Source organism: Ascaphus truei, chromosome 7, assembly GCF_040206685.1.
Source record: "Ascaphus truei isolate aAscTru1 chromosome 7, aAscTru1.hap1, whole genome shotgun sequence".
NCBI lineage: Eukaryota > Metazoa > Chordata > Amphibia > Anura > Ascaphidae > Ascaphus > Ascaphus truei.
In genome coordinates this window covers 6,794,309-6,814,102 of record NC_134489.1, presented here as the reverse complement: position 1 = coordinate 6,814,102, position 19,794 = coordinate 6,794,309, and the positions used below count along the sequence as shown (strand labels likewise).

At 44.8% G+C, this 19,794-nt stretch overlaps 1 pseudogene; it reads right to left on the bottom strand.

The window, feature by feature from the left end:
* Positions 1-7,365: 7,365 nt before the first annotated feature.
* LOC142498671 (cytochrome P450 2G1-like) overlaps positions 7,366-19,794 on the bottom strand; it is a 121,315-nt pseudogene continuing 108,886 nt past the window's right edge.

Genomic DNA, 19,794 nt, shown 5'->3' with positions numbered 1-19,794 from the left:
TTCCTGCAGGAAACTCACAGAATACTTTCCCTTCTGTAAAAAGGAGAGTACCTGGAACCTGCGCAACCCGTCCTTACAGCTGTTTACGTTAAGCGTACCGATGCTCAAAGCCATTGGTAGTCAAAGAGTTTTTCCGTCCCACAGGCGCTCAGGGTGCTATACCCCGAGAAGCCTTTACGTGCTCTCGCATCAATTTGTAGAACTTTAGGGCACGAACATGTTCATTAGACCCTGAGATTCTGGCCTTGCGGTTGGCCCTGGTGTATACAAAAAGAGAGTGGAGAATGAACGAAGCATCCTTCCACTTCTTGAGGGCCAACTTCACCTTCTTTTTCCTTGCTTGTGAAGGGTATCTCCTAGGAACTCATCTATCTCCTGGGCAGGGATAACGGGGCTCAAGGAGCCCACCGACTCTGCGGTGCCAGAGGATGCCTCACTGAGCCCCAACTCCCCAAGCTTCTCTTGGCTGAAAAATTCAAGACCCCCGCCCCTCTCTGTGGGAGCCTTTCTCAGCCCTAGAGTGGGTCCCCTCTTCGGTGTTTCCACGAGGGGGTCCACTATATCCTCCACATCCAACCCCTGGGTAGAATCTTCAGGGGTATCTGGAGGCGGTATGATGGAGGCAGCGGTCTCCCGAGTGTCCTCGGGGGCCACAGAGGCACCCAGTGCCCTCCTAATCTCCTCTATCGCCGTGTGGATAAATGGGATGCCACAGGTGTTCTCGCCAACCGCGGGAGGGCACTCGCCAACCGCGGGAGGGCACTCGCCAACCGCGGGAGGGCACTCGCCAACCGCGGGAGGGCACTCGCCAACCGCGGGAGGGCACTCCTCAGCATGCACCTCAAGGAGAGAGTCCAGCTTGGCAGTCATCTCTGACAAAGACCAAAACTCTCTGCGAAGAGGGCTCACGTCAGACACCCTCCAGGTGTATCCCGAATTGCTCACTAAAGCCTCCTCTCCTACACCTTTCTTCCCTGCTCCATCCTCTAAATCCTCAACCATGGGGGTCAGCCCTAGCCAATCCCCTCCTTCCGGTGACATAAAACCTGACTCGGCCTCAGGCGCTTCACCCAAAGGTGGTACAGCCGGAGGGAGATTCTGGTCGACCCCCGAGTCTCCGAAGACAGCTACTTTCGGTGTGATAGGTTCACCGAAGCACAAGTCCCCGGGGGATGTTCTCCAACTGGGAGGAGTGTTGGAAGGCTTCCCAACGTCCATTTCTAGGGGCAAAGCCTCATGTTGTTGAGCACTTTGACCTTCCACCCCAGGGACGCCGGGTACCTCCTCTTCCCCTTGTATTCCCTCCAGATCTTCGAGGGGGGGGGGGCTGCATATTTATGGATTCCGGCTCACACTGGCTAATCCTAACCAGTGGGCCGGACAGGGCCACCCTGTGCGGAATTGCTATTACATTCCGCTTCGGAGACTTCTGAGGGTGAACGTAATACGGTTCACCCTCCTCGCCCTCCTCAATCACCCTCTTGTTTTTGTTTTTAAAAGGCTTCTTCCTGGGGGGTGCTTCCCCAGAAGAGGGTGCCACTGTCTCTCCAGCCGGAGCTTCCTCCTGCTCCCCCGCACCCTGTACGGTGCTTACATTGGGGGTAAGGTGTTCTTGGGGGGGGACAGTGACAACAGAGGGTGACTGTTCTGGGGTGACTCTTTTCTTCTCCCTCTTTTTTGGGGGGAGAGGTTCAGATGTCACTGTTTGAGATGGAGCAGTGACATCTTCTGTGGTCCCAGGGGGGACCTGGGCTCTCAAGGGCTTTTCCTTCTCCCTCTGTTCTTTGGGGAGAGGTACAGACGTCACTGTTCCAGATGGGACAGCGACATCTCTTGTGGTCCCAGGACGGACCTGGGCCCCTGAGGGCCCCGCTGTGGTGGGCACAGCGGTACGGGGTGTCTTGGCAGAGGGAGGGGTGGGTGTAGGTGTTGGGATAGGTACTCTGTTCCCTTTGAGGCAACTCCTGCGAGTATGCCCCAGCTCCTTGCACAAATAGCACCTTACCCCCTCCGTGCCATAGTACACGGTGTATGTTATGCCCTCGTAGCGCACCCCAAAAGAACCCTCCACAGATTCAGTGCTCCCCGGCAGCAGCAGTTGTACCTGCCGCCTAAATGAGAGCACATGCCTCAGCGCCCTATCTCTACAGCCCAAAGATAATTTTATTATGGGGGACTTAATGTCTCCCAGGGCTTGCAGGTATGGCTTCATGAGGCTATCTGGGATGAAGGGGGGCACATTTGACAGAATGACCTTTGTGCCTAACCCCTCCATTGGCTCTATAGGGATGTATTTCCCCCCTACACTGATGCCTTTCTGCACCAGGGTGTGAGTGGCAGCCAGCGTACGGAGGAAGAAAATGCCCCTCCCATACATTTTGCTGGCCGCCACCACAGCAGAGGGACCCACCACATCAGCCACAGCCCTCACATATATCTCCATGTTTAGGCCAGGAGACATTGGGCACCTCACCCCAAGCTTCCTGCTCAGACAGGGCGTGGCCCCAACATTGTTGTTGCTGGGGCCATCGCCTGCAACTGCCACATGCGCCCATGTTGGAACTGGGACTGCAGGGGTTACGCTGCTAACAGGTGCTGGGGGAGGCGTGGCCAGGGCACTGGAAGGACCAGGCCTAGGGCTGTGACTAAGAGTGTTGCTCCTAGGGGCCACAGTTTTTGGTGTTTTATATCTGGGCGTCGCCCCCGTTGCCGCACTTGTCCTATTCCCCTTTCCAGGCATGATAACAAATAAGCCTCTAAGTCAGGGGAGGGTATTGCTTAGGGAGAGAGGTGCAGAGAGGAAACTGTCTCTTTAAGAAGAGATCTCTCTGCAAGGGGAAAAAACAGCAGCTTTTAAAAACCTGCTGCAGTTTTAAATCTTTTCCCCCTTATTAGTTACTCTCTCTCTGTTGTAATAAGCAATCACCACAATTTTACAAGTCTTTAAAGAAAAGACACAGAGCTCTCAATTGCAAGTGAGAAAGGAATCAGGCTTAAGAAAAACAAAAGAGTGAAATTGGAAGTTTAAACAACCAGTAAAAACCTCCAGTAGTGAGGGAGGAGAGAGGGGGTGAGACTGCAGTTTTCCAGACAGCTAAACTGCAGCTATGCTGGGTTAAAACACTGCAGCACCTGGGTGAAAAACCAAAAACGGTTTTTAATCCTGAAAATGCACCCAAAACCCTCTATAAAAACTCCCAGTATACTCACAGTATACTCCCCCACAGATCCACAACAAAATATAACAAATAAAGAAAGAATAAAGCCGATTCCTTACCAAATGCCTGGGAACTCTGCACATACGCTTCAGAATGGAAGGAGAAGCAGGATCCAGCCAGGAAAAAGCACTCACAGCCAAACTGCAAGCAAACAAGTTCCCCTGAGTGGAAGATGCTATGGAGTGAGCCCATAACCATTTAAATGTGGGAGGGGGTGAGCTTAAATTAGGTAGGAGGTTGCCACACTCCAATCAGCCATGACTAGCTGGACAAGAATTGTAAAACATACTGGACACCTAACAAGCTCCTATTGAACCCCCAAAATGACCACAACATATATATAAGCATATGAGTGTCACAGAGGAGTGCTACTGAGCATGGCAATATATATTTAAAACCAGAGACAGAACATAAAACAGTCGAACACTGTGTATATATATATATATATATATATATATATATATATATATATATATATATATATATATATATATATATATATATATATATATATATATATATATATATATATATATATATAAGTAAGAAAGAACACCTTCTTTGAATTCCATGGTTTTACATATCAGGATATAATAACAATCATCTGTTCCTTAGCAGGTCTTAAAATTAGGTACTGTAAATGCAACCTCAGATGAACAACAACACATGACATATTACACCGTGTCATGATTTATTTACCAAAAATAAAGCCAAAATGGAGAAGCCATGTGTGAATTTTTTAGACCTGCTAAGGAACATATGATTGTTATTATGTCCTGATATGTAAAACCATGGAATTCAAAGAGGGTGTACTTTCTTTTTCACATGACTGTATATATTTTTAAAGGAGATTCCTTTTTCTGCCTCTTAGCAGTGAAGGGGCTATGAAATATTTTTATGCAGTCCTGGGTTAAAAGTCCTCTTAATGTTCAGGTTGGCAGCTTGTTTATGTCTGTGTTTTGTCCAAGAACAGTGTGCAATGTGTCTCATTCTATAAATACTGACTTCTGATAGAAGATGAAGAACTAAATCGTGTTGCGTTCTGTTAAACTTACCATATCTACCAGCTTTAAAAATCCCTCTCAGGAGGATTAACCCCTCACACAGAATCGAGTGTGGTGAGCACAGAAAAAGGGGTGTTGCAGAGGGAGAGAGTGGAGCAGAGAGGCGAAGGGCACTGACAGTCTCAAAACAGCTGTGAATAAACATCGGGGACATTTCACTGCCAAAGATATCAACCCCATTCAGTGTCAGCGGGGCCAGCAATATGTTAGAGACTACGGGACTGAAGAGGTTAAATGAAATTTACACATAACAGGACTGCATGTCCTATGTCTTGATGGTTTCTGACTTTCCCTTTTCACAGTCACTTTATGTCTATATATTTGTGAAGATATCTGCATGGAACCTAGACCAGAGTATAGTGAATTCTTTTCTGTCAAGGTCCACATTTCTTCGTCAATGTAAAGTCAAGGATCAGGATTGTGCAGCACATAGCCAGAAAGCACATGCAGAGGAGATGTGCCGGAGATTGTCACAAGGCATCCCTCAATGCAACAGGACAGATCACTGCCTCGTGTTTCCAGGAGAAGTGAATGGGCGAGACGAGTAGGAGTGAGAGGTGCGAAGGTCGGGAGAGACAACGTGGTGAGAGAAGTATTGGTGGGGGTACAGTAATCAGGCCAGAGGAGGTGCTCCATCCTTTCTAAAGATGGCGGCAGTCGGGATGTGACCATCGGTCTGGCTAGTGACAACCCTAGACCTACAATACTTATTACAGTTGAAGAAAAGATGTGCAGCAAATTGAAAGTTTTATTAGAAATATTCAACACCCTGTTGTTGTTATTTTCTTATTATTATACTTGCATTATCTTTTATATAAGCATGTTGATACTCATTAACAGTTCTATTCATAAAAGTATAGTAACTATTCTATGCATTAATCCTTGTTATTTCAAAGTTCACAATACAATAGCACATGCTGTGTAAGTTCATAGTAGCTGACACACCTAATGGACCACCAAGAAAGTTTTCGGTAAACATGGAGAAGAGACCTATGAGGCTTTTAAAACTGTATATATGTGAAGAAGAGACCTGTATTAATTTTGGAAAGCACTGTACACATAAAGAAGAGATCTATGAAGTTTTAAAAGCTATCTATATTAAGAACAGAACTGTCGGGTTGGAAAGGTCTGAACATATAAAAAGAAGAGACATGCAAGGATTGGAAAGCTCTGTACACATGAAGAACAAAAGCATGAGATTTTTAAAGTTGTGTCAAAGAGAAGAAGAGATCTGAAAGGTTTTGATAATTGTGTATCACAATAGGTTTGGAAAGCTGTGTACACGTTAAGAAGAGACATATGAGCTTAGTATAGCTCGGTACATGAGAAGAAGAAACATATAGGGGCCTATGCACTAAGCATTCATAAAGCAACTTATCGAGCACTTATTGGCCAAAATGCCTACTACTATTCTGTAAGCGTCGATAAGTGGGCGATAAAATACTAAATCGACAACATTTTGAGCTTTCAAAAAAAAAAATCACAGAGTGAGCGGCGATAAGTCACTTATTGGCAGGTTCTGAAACTCGTGCAATTCTAGTGGCTGTGATTACTCTAGTTTATTGAGGCCTATCGCGGCTCTAGAATGGCGAGTTTCTCCCAAAATCGTCATGGCAGGAAAAGTTGGCGTGAAGGTGGTGACAACCTGCTGAGAGGCGACAAGACAGGACTTAGAAAAAAAAATGCAATTTTTCTGCATCGTATTGATGCCCTGGTGTCTCCAGAGCTGAAACCCAATAATATCAGCACCCTGGCATAAATCCCATGCAATAAAAAAGCATTTACAGTCAATTTCAATACCTTAGCGACTAACCGGCCATCCTTACAACCACATGGCTATATCATGTGGTATTACAGCCAATGGAATTGAAGACATCCCATTGGTTTTCTGCACCATGTGATAGGTTACATTAGTTCAAAAGGATATGACATCACATTAAGGGATGATGGCATGAAGGGAGGACACCCTTCACGATGGCAAGGGTAAATAGAAAGGTGTATTTAATTTATTTATGCAGGCTGGCTAATGTTTTATTTAATAATGGGCAAATTAGCAATTTTCCATACCTGGATAATAGTTATTTTGCTCATTACAGTACTGTATGTATTGGGGGGAAGGGGGTGTATTTATTTTAATGTATAGAAAAAAAGATTTGTACACATGATTGGTACTGCAGGCTGCAGGGACCACCTATGGACCCCCAAACACCCGCGGGGACAACCCAAGGGCCCACAGACACCCACGGGGGACCACCTCAGGAACCCCGGAAACCTACGAGACCACCCGAGGGCCCCAAGACACTGCGGTGACCACCTGCACCTACACCAACAGGGACAATCCGAGGGTGCACAGTCACCCGTGCAGACCACCTAAGGAGCCTCGGACATCAGCGGGAACCACCCGAGGGCTCTCAGACACCAAAGGGATCTCCCGAGGACCCCCAGACACCTACGGGGACAACCTGAGGAACCCGGACAACTGCGGGACCACCCGAGGGCCTTCAGACACCGTGGGGGACACCTGAGGACCCCCATATACCCAATGGGACCACCCAAGGTCCCACAGATACCCAAAGGGACACACCGAGGACCCCTGGACACCCACAGGGAGCACCCGAGTGTCCACAAACACCCATGAAGACCACCTGAGGACCCCAGACAATTTTTTGTACCACCTGTGGACCCCCAGACACCCATGGGGACCACGCCCACAGATACCCACAGGAATCACCTGAGGATCCCTGGACACCCGTGGGGACCACCCGAGAGCCAACCAACACCCACGGGGACTAACCTAGGACCCATGGACATCTACAGAGACCACCCAAGAGCCCTTAGAGACCCACAGGGACCACCTGAGAACACCTGGACACCCGAGGGCCCCCAGACACCCACAGGGACAACCCGAGGACCCCAGGAGACCCGCGACCTATGGTATCAATCATGTGGAGGTAGAAAAAATACATTTTATAACTAGTGTAGATGAGCAGGGGGTCTCCAGAGTGGAATCGCATTGATGTGAGATCTGGGGACCCTCTGCTTCCTGTGATACAGACTCCGTTATGGGATGCCGGTATCTCCTATGCATTTAAATGCCCCGGGTCACGTGATCGTGGGAATAAAATGTATAGGAGATACCGGCACCCCATAATGGGGCCTGTATCCGGGAAACAGGGGTCCCCGGATTTGAAAACAATGCGGTTCTGCTCCGGAAACCCTCTGCTCATCTACAATAGTAATAACATTTTATATTAAAAAAAACATTAATTTCTGGTGAGATTTGTGCAGGGAGAGGCGGCTCTCGCTGAGCATCTATCTATAGCTGAAAGGAATCACTGGGTAAGGCCTTTTCAGAGAGGCAGTCATCACGCCGCTGGCTACTCGCTGTTTTGGGAATTTTGCTATCGCAGGTAATCAAGGTTTTCTGAATACCGGGATAGCAACGCTCAAAAAAATGATGATATAAATGGCCCGGCGATTTTTTTTTAAGTCTTAGAGCATAGGCCCCATAGTTTTTGAAAAGCTCTGTACACATATAAAAAATAGCTATGAGGTTTGAAAAACCTCTGTGCATGTGAAAAAGAGACCTGTGAGGTACAGTACTGTATGTACACTATAATTTCAACTATGATCAACTCACAGATTGGACACCTAAAAGGTACGGTATTATAGTGTACATTGAACCTACAGTACAATATTTTCTAAATACAGTACACAACATTTTTGGATGGCACGGTTAATGAGGACTGAGAGATTTAACGAGGAATAACAGACATCTTGTACGGCTTTGGAAAATTCCCCAATCCAGACACATTTGGAGTGATGATTATTTCCTCGGGTGGAAGAGGAGACTTCAGGGTGAAGCTATGCAGAATTGTGGTGAAGAAGAGGAAGAGCTCAATCCGAATCAGAGCCTCCCCGAGGCAGGCCCTCTTTCCTGAGGAACACACAGGAAAGGTGAGGGTGTATGATGTATCACTGAATAGCTACAGTACATTGTAACAAAGTTGTGCCACACAGTTGATAATTGATTTGGAGAATTACAAAAGTGTTTGGAACAGTGTATACAAATGCATCATAAATGCAGATTATATGACTCCATACTTCTAGATCGCTGAGAATATTTAATGTCTATTCACTAACCAGAAAAATCAGTTAGCAATTGTTAATGGCTTATGATGGGGATAACTGTTAGCAAGTGCAAATGCCTACCACTGTTTAGCAAATTGGCTATAAATAGCACCAGATTTTAAATTTGGGCCTAAATGTTGAACTTGTTCCATCTTACTTCTTAAGTATATTTTTTTCAGTAACAGTATTGTCTACCTGCGGAGAGAGGCACAAAGGCATCATTCTTCTTAAATTCGCCATGTTCATTCAAGAAGTTTTTGGGATTGAATTCCTGAGGGTACGGGAAAAAGTTGGGATCTCTTAGCACGGAGCCAAGCATCAGAAACACATCGGTACCCTGTAAAAAATAGGTCATTCAATAAATTATAAACTTCATTCAATATTCCCTGAAGTTACAAATAAAGAATGCCCAACATACAGCTATGAGATTTTGACTGTGTGCAGGAAAAGTATTTTTCTTCAAAACTGACAGTCTACTAGCATCAATGTACAGTATGAAGGCACTTTGCTCAAATTTTTCTTTCTCTTTGTGCATTAGCTTTTGCTACAAGAAATTAGGGTTGGGTTAAGGAAGAGTTACATGATGCACATGTTATAATAAAGTCAGTAGTGAAAGTACTAGGTGGTAGGGAGTGTACCTACTTTTTGATTTGCAGTCCAAGAGCACCACTATTTTTTATTGACAGACTAATCTTTCATATTCTATTTTTTTTTAACTGATCTATTTTAGGAAGCCTCTTTTCTTTCATGCTTTCAAAGCATTTATATTAAATAACTCTTTCTAAAATATGGTCACTATAGCTTTTCCCCAAAGGCTCTCAAATCCTTTTTTTAAGTCAGGTAAAAGAACACTATTTTTTAAACCGCTTGGAACAATGAATAAGACCTAAAGCAGAAATGTGTGTCAAAGTAAACCTTTTACACCTTGATACAGTACATACAGGTACAGTAGATGAACAAAGATTTACTTCTGGATTCAGAAAATCTAGGGAAGGAAAAAACAGAGCACAGCAGCAAAAAATGGAAGGGCTACAATAGTAAGGCTGGAGTAAAATCAATTTAATGAGTAAAGTGACAGCATGGCATGCATACAGTAAGTGAACTCTAACGCGTTTCACTAATTTATCAGCGCTTCGTCAGAGTATGTAACACTATTGAACTTGTTCCCCCAACCGGAAGTGACGTGACACCGGGTGCCGTGCAAGTGTGGTATCAGCGAGACCGGAGAGAAAGGAGATAGTCTTTCCACTATCTGCCATGACACCCTCCAGGTGGAGAAGCAAGCCTATCATACATGCTGATTCTATTAAAAACAACGACACTACATACTGTATTATGATATAAACATACATTAGACTATGTCAAAATCATTTATAAAACAACTACAATAGCACTTACCGTGGAAAACAAAATTCAAAGGAACTCAGTTCACTTGTTTACTTATATTCTAGATAGATATTCTCAATAATAACATAAAAAGATCTATAAGATAACAAGCCCATATTAATGAAAAAATAAATAGAATATATGGAGCTTGCAAAATAACGATCTATATGTTATATCGAAAAAATGGTCTATTTGTATAGATATAAACAGATACAGGGTGCTGTACATTGCTACTAAGGGTACTAGAAAATAAACTAATATACTTGGATAATCTACATCATCAGATGAATAAATCATTATGAGAAAAAATCTCCTAAATTACTCCAAATGAATAGCTTTCTTAAGTAGCAAATACAGGTAGTAAACAGTAACACAAAATAGTGTAACTATGTAAACGGAACACATTATCTGTCAGTAAATAGTAATTTATACTTAGATACATCAATGTATCAGACAGTGCAATCTATGCAGAAACAGTAGGAAACTTAGGATAAACCAATGATCTACTCTTATAATATTATAAAACAGGGTACCGAAACCCCCTGTAAGAATAAAGAACCATTATACATATCCTCATATATTAAATCCAGAGATGGAAGCAGAACTTAATTAATGCAAAGAATGTAATGCATATTAGACAAGGAAATGTTTTAATTCCCAGTCGGTATTCATATCCCCGGGTGCCAAAGACCCAAGGGTATAAATCCAATACATCTCTCTGCAGTTTAAAACTGCTTCTCTATTGCCTCCCTTGGTGTGTAACTGAACATGTTCCAAAGCACTGAATGTAAAAGTGGTAAGAGAACCCAGGGGGCAATTTGAGAAATGCCTGGAGACTGGATATTTAGCATCTTTGCTCCTAATAGACCTCAGGTGTTCTGTAATCCTTGTATTTAGTGGCCTGATAGTTTTGCCCACGTGAGGGCTGCCACAAGCACATCTCAGGACATAAATGACATACAGTAACTTGTATTACAAGTCATAAAGGTTTGACGTTTGTGTCTATAATTTGTATATTTACATTTCACAGATTTAAGCTGAATGGCATATTTGCAATTGCCGCACTTGTGGAAGCCCTTCAGAGCGTTCTTTCCTTAATTAAACCCAGCATTGGATTTAAAGAGACTAGGAGAGAGATGATGACCAATGGTCTTTGCCTTCCTGTATACAAATCGAGGATAAGATCTGGCGTATTTTCTCAGATCCCTATCTAATCTCAAAACTTCCCAGTATTTGTCCACAATAGTTTTTATTTGATTTGCTTGTTTGCTATACGCAGTTATGAAAAGTAAAATGTCATCAGTAAGTTTTTTGTTATTCTGATGTTTTTCTCTGTTTCCATTCGTCCTTATTATTCACTTTATTCAACAAATCAGACCTGTTTTCCCGATATACTTTTTCAAAAGCTTGATTAATGTCCTGATCTCTATAACCACTATATTTAAACCTTCTGTTCAGTAGCTCATATTGTTTCAAGAACGTCTCATCGTTTGAGCATGTTCTTCGCAATCTGAGGTATTGTCCTCTTGGAATGCCCCTCAGCAATGGCCTGGGATGGCCACTGTTGGCCTTTAGTAAGGAATTGCGTGAATTTGCTTTTCTAAAAATTTATGTTTGGATAGTTTGATTAATATCAATAAACAAATATAAATCTAATTTTTGTGTTTTATGTGGCGTGTTCTCTTAATAAACGTTGTTACATTTTGCTTTATGTGGGATACTTTTCTTTTTTCTTTTGTGTTCATATTCTATTTTATCCCCAGAACCGTCAGTATCTTATTATTTATATAGATTTACCGACTGATTTAGGTTGTGATTTATTTATGTCAGTTGCTGGCTTTTTGTGTTGTGTAAATATAAATATTTAACTGATATTATTATTATTATTATTATTATTATTATTATTATATACAGATGGAAATGTCAAATTGTATGTATTTCGGTTCAAGTAGTCAATAAGGATAATAGGGATTCAGTGTCTCCATGCCAAATTAAGAGTAAGTCATCTATATAATGACGATAAAAAATTATATTATTACGAAATGGGTTAGTGTCACCGAAGATGTGTATAGATTCCCAGTAGCCCATAGCATTAGATGATGCAAATGAAGTGCCCATTGCTGTGCCTTGTTTCTGTAAGTAAAACTGTTTATCAAACAGAAAAAAATTATGCTGTAATAGAAATATAATACAATTAATATAAAAATGCTCTGTGCTGTGTAGAGATTAGATAAATTAAGAAAGTGACCAATGGCTTTAATACCTATTTGGTGAGTAATGTGTAATGCTTGCGCTCGCCATGAACAAGGCAGGACCCCGGAACTGAGGTGGGAAGTATTATACTGAGCACCCACAGCAGCGGAGGCACGCCTGGAGGGTGGATAGTCAAGATCGCCGGATCTGGATTGGAGAGACTGGGTTAGTCGTAGTACTTGCCAAAGTCATAGGTCGGTGCCAGGTGTGTAGTCGGAGTCCAGAGTGCTGTTGTCTAGGGTTGCAGCCAGGAGAGTGGCCGAGAGTCCGTTAGCCATGGTCAAGGATGAAGAAGAGCGGAAGGTCAGAAGCAAGCCGGGGTCAGTAATCCAGAGAATGGTCCAAAGTCTGGCCAGGTTGGTACACAGGGAGGCAAGCAGCAAAAAAGTACACACAGGAACAGAAACAAGGCAGATACAGGGAAGTGGGGACACAAAGTCACCTATGACTACGCTCAGCCAAAGAATGAATGGGACAGCTGAGCATATATAGTGAGTGAAGACCAATAGAACAGAGGCGAGGAGCAGAGGTGTGAGTGCAACGGAGGCAGGGAAAGGCTGTAGACAATGCAGGAGACATGTGAGGGAGATTAAAGTTGATGCACAGCTGGGGAGCGGTGCAGGCAAGTCATGTGTGCGCGCCGCGCGGGGCGACCACGCATCCCAAGCGGAGGGCCAGAGCCAAGCTCTGTGTAATCCTTGAAAGCCCTCTGTGGACGCGCGTGCTCTGTAAGTGGCGCGGGGCCTGCACAGCATGGGGCAGAGAGGAAGCACACGGTGGGGAACGCGCTCTCAGAGTCTGAGCTGAAGGCTGTACAGCAGGAGGTAAGGAGGGAGCGCGCTGAAAGGGACGTGTTCCCCGATTCTTAACATAATGACGGTGTACAAGGAAGTACCATCTAATGTGTCCCAAGTGTAAGTATTAGATAAGGAAATATCTTGAATGATTGAAAATAATTTAGATGAATCTCTTAAAGAGGATGGGGGAGCTTTAACCAAAGGTTATAAATAAAAATCCATGTACCTAGATACACCATCTCCCAAAGATCCAATGCTCAATATAATAGGCCTGCCAGGAGGGCAGACCAGAGACTTAGGCTTTGGTCCCACTGCGGCCAGCTGCGCGCGTGGCCACGGACCACCAGCTGCTTGCCTCTATTCTTGAGGTCCCCGCTGGCTCCTTCCGGCGTGGCTGTCTGCGTGCTGTGACGCGTCAGCCAGCAGGAGCTACAAGGAGCTTGTGATTTCGGCGAGTGCCGCGTCACGTGGCATGCAAGGGAACCAATCACGGATTGGATCCCAGCAGCCAATCCGATTTCCCCCCCTGCTCAGATCCCCCCTTCCATTCACCCTCCCATTCCGATTTCCCCCCTCTGATTCCCCCCCTGCTCTGCCCCCCCCATTCCATTTACCCCCCTGCTCCAATTTCCCCCCTCTGCTCCGATCCCCCTTCCGATTCCCATCCTGCTCTGATCCCCCTCCGATTCACCCCCCCCCGAGTGCCTGTGTGTGTGTGTGAGTGCCTGTGAGCCTGTGAGTGTGTGTGAGTGCCTGTGAGCCTGTGAGTGTGTGAGGGTGCCGGTGTGTGTGAGGGTGCCTGTGTGTGTGTGAGTGCCGAGGGTCTGAGGGTCTGAGGAGCGGAGGGGGCCGAGTTTGCCGAGGGGCTGAGGGGCAGCTGCAGTGCTGCGCTGTGGGGCGGTCCCACCCCCTCACATCATGGCCACGCCCCCCACCCATTTTGGCCACTCCCCCGTGTGCCAGGAAAAAAATCGCTGCAGATCGCGGTGCAGTGAATTGCACACGCCGCCAGCAAGCAAGGCGGCCGTGCGGGCGTGTGCAGCGGGGCCTTAGCCTTATGGATCTTTGGGAGATGGGGAACAATAGGCACAGTGATTTAGAGTTGACTTACCGTATGCATGCCATGCTGTCACTTTACTCATTAAATTGATTTTAGTTTAGCCTTACTATTGTAGCCCTTCCATTTTTGCTGCTGTGCTCCGTTTTTTCCTTTCCTGGATTTTCTGCACTTACTCAACAGTGTGAGAAATGCACACGTAGAATGGATGGCATCATATCATGAGTACTACCATTTACTTACCACACTATGGTCACAAACAGTGGGAGTAATATTGCTGGACAATACAAACAATAGCTCTAATGAGGTAGTCCATTAAGGAAGAGAACCAGAGGGTACTGCTTAACACAGATACGATCTGCATTATCAACCAGGACTTATATCAATACCGTTCCTTTTTTCTGAGCATGATTACTGATTGTATAGCAGACTCCATGATGCCTTAACAGTCCCTTCTCCAAGCAAGCTTATTGTGTTCATCAGTTAACAGACTGTTACCGAGAATTGGTAGCACTGATCTATGGAACATTGTTTATTTTTGCTTTGTTACTTCTGAATTCACTGTGATAGATGGGGGACTATATAATAGAAGTGTTAACATTCCCTTATCTGGAGCTGTGAAGATCTGCAGTATTATAACCAGCCTATTTACTGAGATATGGTGAGATGTATGACTGTGCAGTCAATTTAGAGGGTTATTCCCCTTTTTGGAGGGTGCAAGTAAATAGAAGAGATAGTATAGTATCTGTATATGTAAAAAGAGAATTAAAATGTATTACAGTATAAGGGAGATATGGATGAAGGGATTGATGAACATTTTGAAATTGTAGATATAATTTTTCAGTGTAGTTAGAAGTACTAAAAAATGTTGCTCTGGATCAGTTATAAACCACCAAATATTTGTGCGATTAAGAAACTCAAATTACTTTTGCAAATGGTAAATACAGCAAAACTAAGTCATATTTAAAGAATGGGTGATTTTAATTATCTGGGCATCACATGGAGCAATTAGTTGAGCAGTACACCAAAAGGAAACTAATTTTTGATTGCTCTAAAAGACAACTACATGAACCAAATTATTAAGGAATTAACCAGGAAAGGAACCTTACTGAAGATAGGACGATTTCAAGTCTGAATAATAAAGATGTTATATTGTTAATACACATATATATATATATATATATATATATATATATACACAACATGTAACTAGTTAAAATAAGTAATACAGTATTAAGTTAGAAATTATATTAGAAAATGATTAGCTGCCTCTGCAACGATAAGAAGGCATAAATCAGTCTGAAGACAGGCAGGTGAAGAAATGTTTTATGTAACTTAAGAATCTATATTAATTCATTAATTTCCCTTTTGTATAAAACTTGATATGTTTAATGTCTGCTGACTTGGATAGTAAAGTGTCAGGAATTTGGAATCAAAGGTTAGTTAAATAGTTAGTAAAACAATACAATAGAGACTCGTCTTAAAACATTAGGAAGACCGTTAATACTATAGTTACTTAGTGACAGAACAAAAGGGCTGTAAGAAATCGGGGCCACATCCCCTTTGGCGTGCCCCTTCCTTACCAGTACTGGGGTGGCTGCTGCCCCTGCCCCCCCGTCGCTACCCATGCCACCGCCCCGCGCATACCTTGAACTCAGCCGCGGCCGCCATCTTGGATTCTTGCGCTGGTGTTACAGAGCGTACGCTTCCTTCTAGGATTTATAGCACGCGCATTATGCCTGTCTCTGCCCCCCGCTCAGCGTGGGAGTCTTCACCACGTCTCCAGCACTGTCACTTGTGCTCTACTACTTCCTGCTCTCTCAGCCACTCACGAGCAACTCCTCGACACGCTCCCGCCATGCCCCTTGTCCGGATTGGTCATTGCCGCTTTAAATATCCTGCTTTGCTTTCACTTTCTTGCTCTCCATAGTTTCTTGCTACCTGTGTTGCCTGGAACCTGTGTCGTGGTCTCTTTGTGTTTATTCCTACAGCTATTGACCCGGCTCGTCTGAATACCCCCTCTGGCTCCTGAACTCGGCTTTCCTACTGACTACTCTACCTCTAAGACCCTTGGACTCAGCTACGGATTTTGACTACGGAACTTTCTATATCCTCGGACTCGGCAAGTACTTGACCATTCTTTATCTACACCCAGGCCTGGCTACGCTACTACACCACATCCCGGACATGCCCCCTCTGCTGTCGGTGTGTATACTCTACATCCCACCTCAGTACAGGGGACTGGTCTGGTCTGCGGGCTGCACAGCGTGACATTATGCAGAGCCCAAATGCAGACCTGGCTGAGGTGGGCCAACTACTTTCGCCCCTTACACAATGTATCCAAGCTTTGGGAACGCAGATTTCTGATTTGATTCAACAGCTATCCTCTCTCTCACTACAGCCCACTCCGCCACCAGCTGCAGCCGCACCTGGAAGCGCCCGGCCATCGGAACTCAGAATCCCTACGCCTAAAGCATATGCGGGTGACCCTCTGGCCTGTCATGGTTTTTTGAACCAGAGTGAAATTCAGTTTGAAATGTATCTAAGCCTCTTTCCTACCGGATGCACCAAGGTAGCCTATGTTTACTCTCTCTTAACAGGGGATGCCTTGGCCTGGGCTTCTCCCATCTGGGAACTGCGTTCGGAGTTCACCTCAAATTACCAGCTCTTCTGCCAAGAATTCCAGCAGGTTTTTGATATTCCTGCTTGATACTGCTGCCTCTTCTCTAGTTCATTTGTCTCAGGGTCGTAGGTCCGTAGCCAAATATGCACTTGAATTCCGGACCGTCGCAGCAGAGACTCGTTGGAACGAAGAGACACTTACTGCTGTATTTTGTCAAGGTTTGTCCGAATCTGTATAGGATGAACTTGCAGTCCAGCCCTGACTCCAAGCATTGGAGGATTTGATCGCACAGTGCATAAGCGTGTATCAGCGCCTCCAGGAGTGACATCATGAACGCCAACGTCCCAGGTTCATGTCTTCTGACCCTAGGCCTCCTCCAGCTATTCGGCCTGTTCCTTACGATGTGGAACCCATGCATATTGGCAGTCAGCAAATCCGTACTTCCGACAGGACAGCCGAGAGAGTTTGCCGTCAGAATGAGGGCCTGTGCTATTATTGTGGATCACCAGATCATGTGGTACGTTTTTGTCCTTTGAGGCCCAAGGAACAAACGGGACCAGCCACGCAAGAGAGACTTACCCACGGATCAATTTCTTCTCACTCCCTCTCTAAAGAGGAACTCCCTAAAAGGATTATGCTCCCAGTTTCGCTTGAAGGGCCGAATTTTCGTGTAACTACTGCTGCTTTTCTCGATTCAGGCTCCGGTGGTAATTTTGTGGACCAAGATTTCGTCACCCGTAACAAGATTTCTCTTTTCTCCAAGAAAGCACCAATTGGACTTCAGGCTATTGATGGACGGCCCTTGTTACCAGCTTTCATCATGTTAGAGACTCTTCCTCTCACTTTATCTGCCGGTACTCACACCGAGATCATCTCCTTTGACGTAATACACTCTCCTGATGTTTCAGTTATCCTAGGGTTACCTTGGTTACAGCATCACAACCCACGCATACAGTAGAGGCAACGTTTATTCTAACATTTGCTGTAAACTAGCCGGCTTACATTCTGGGTATGTGCTGGGTATGTGCTGCGTATGTTCTGGGCTAGTTTGAGGCACGTTTAAGGCATTTCTGCATTGACTAACGACCCATAGGATTAACACAGCAGGGATCCCTGGCAGTCCAATTCAGTTTGAATGGGACTGCCAGGGACCCCCCGCTGTTAATCTGATAGGCCATTAATCAATGCAGAAATGCTGGGGCTAGTTTAAGGAAAGTTTAAGGCATGTATTCAGAATGTACCTGGGTGTTTCCTGGGTCTTTTGGGGAATTGCCACTGGTTTTTGTTAGAATAAGCGCTGCCTCTACTGTAGATTGGAGGGACTGCAAACTGATTCAATGGGAGCCAGAGACAGGCGCCTAACCCTCACTGGTCATAGCTCCTGCCACAGTTATCGCAGGAATGGAAACGCCTTCTGATAGCAACTCCACTCTTCCCGAAGTATATGCTGATTTCATTGATGTTTTCAGCAAGTCTCAGTCAGAGGTCCTGCCTCCTCATAGACCCTATGATTGTCCCATTGGATCTGGTCCCTGGTGCCGTCCTGCCAAAGTCTAAGTCCTATCCCTTGTCTATCCCAGAGACTGAAGCCATGGCAACCTACATCAAAGAGAATCTTGAGAAGGGATTCATTCGCAACTCTTCATCTCCCGCCGATGCCGGTTTCTTTTTTGTGAATAAAAAGGATGGATCCCTGAGACCATGCATTGACTACCGGGGCCTCAATCTCATTACTGTAAAAAAACGGTATCCCTTGCCTCTGATTTCGGAACTATTTGATAGGCTTCAAGGGGCCAACATTTTTTCCAACTAGACCTCCGAGGAGCCTACAACCTCATACATATTCGTGAAGGCGATGAATGGAAAACCGCCTTCAATCAAGAAGCGGACACTAGGAGTATCTCGTGATGCCATTTGGCTTATGCAATGCTCCTGCTGTCTTTCATGATTTTATGAATGATGTCTTCCGCGATGTCCTCAATTCCTTCGTAATTATTTACCTTGACGATATTCTAATTTTTTTTGAGAATCTTCAAGATCATGTCCAGCATACTAGACTTGTCCTCTCTCGTCTCCGTGTCAATAATCTCTACGCAAAGCTCGAGAAATGTATTTTTCATCAGTTTTCTACTGCCTTCTTAGGCTATATCATTTCGGATACAGGATTTTCGATGGACCCAGAACAACTTAAGGCCGTTTTGGATTGGCCCCTGCCCAATTCTCTTAAGGCCATTCAGCGTTTTTTGGGCTTTTTCAATTACTATAGAAAATTCATCCGGAATTTTTCTACCACTGTAGCTCCCATCATTGCGCTTACTTAGAAGGGAGTCGACCCATCTGTGTGGCCTCCGGAGGTCGTCTCCGCCTTTGAAACCTTGAAGCAAGCTTTTGTTTTGGCACCCATCCTTCGTCATCCTGATAATAGTCTTCCATTTACGTTAGAAGTGGACGCCTCTGATTGTGGTGCGGGTGCCATTCTCTTCCAGAGACTCTCCCCTCGAGATAAATTGCACCCATGTGGATTTTTTTCGAAAAAGTTTTCCCCTGCTGAAAAGAACTATGATGTCGGCAATAGAGAACTCCTGGCCATCAAGATGGCTTTACAGGAGTGGCGACACCTCTTTGAAGGCTCCCGCGAACCGATTGCTATTTTGACAGATCATAAGAATCTTCTCTATATCGCAAGTGCACGTCGTCTAGGATCTTGTCAAGCCCACCGGGCACTTTTTTTTCCAAGATTTAATTACACTCTATCGTACATCCCCGGCACGAAGAACATAAAAACTGATGCCTTGTCCAGACAATTTTCTCCTGAGGTGAAAATCCAAAGATATCCCAGAAACAATTAGCCTTTGAAATGCATAGTCTCCGCCAACTCTTTTGATGCTCTTGAAAAGATCGTAGAAGCTCAGTCACAGATCCTGAGTGGTCTAGAGGTACTGGAAGGAACCCTTTATGCCGCCCCCAAGTTTCATCAGAAGATCTTGGAATGGGGTCACTCTGTCCGGTCAGCCAGCCATCCCGGCTTCAAGAGAACTTTGGTTCTCATTAAGCGCACTGTGGGCGGACGCTCACAGAGATATGCAAGGGAGACTCGTTATTGTGAAATTAAATAAGGCTTTTTTATTGCGCCTGTTTCCTTAACATCAGGAAACCATCCAAACAAGGGGTAAACAAAGCTTCTATTCACTTGGGAGTATTTCTAGTGAAATACTATGCCGTTCACAACTCCCTTAGATAAGCATGTCTCCCAGCCCCAAAACAT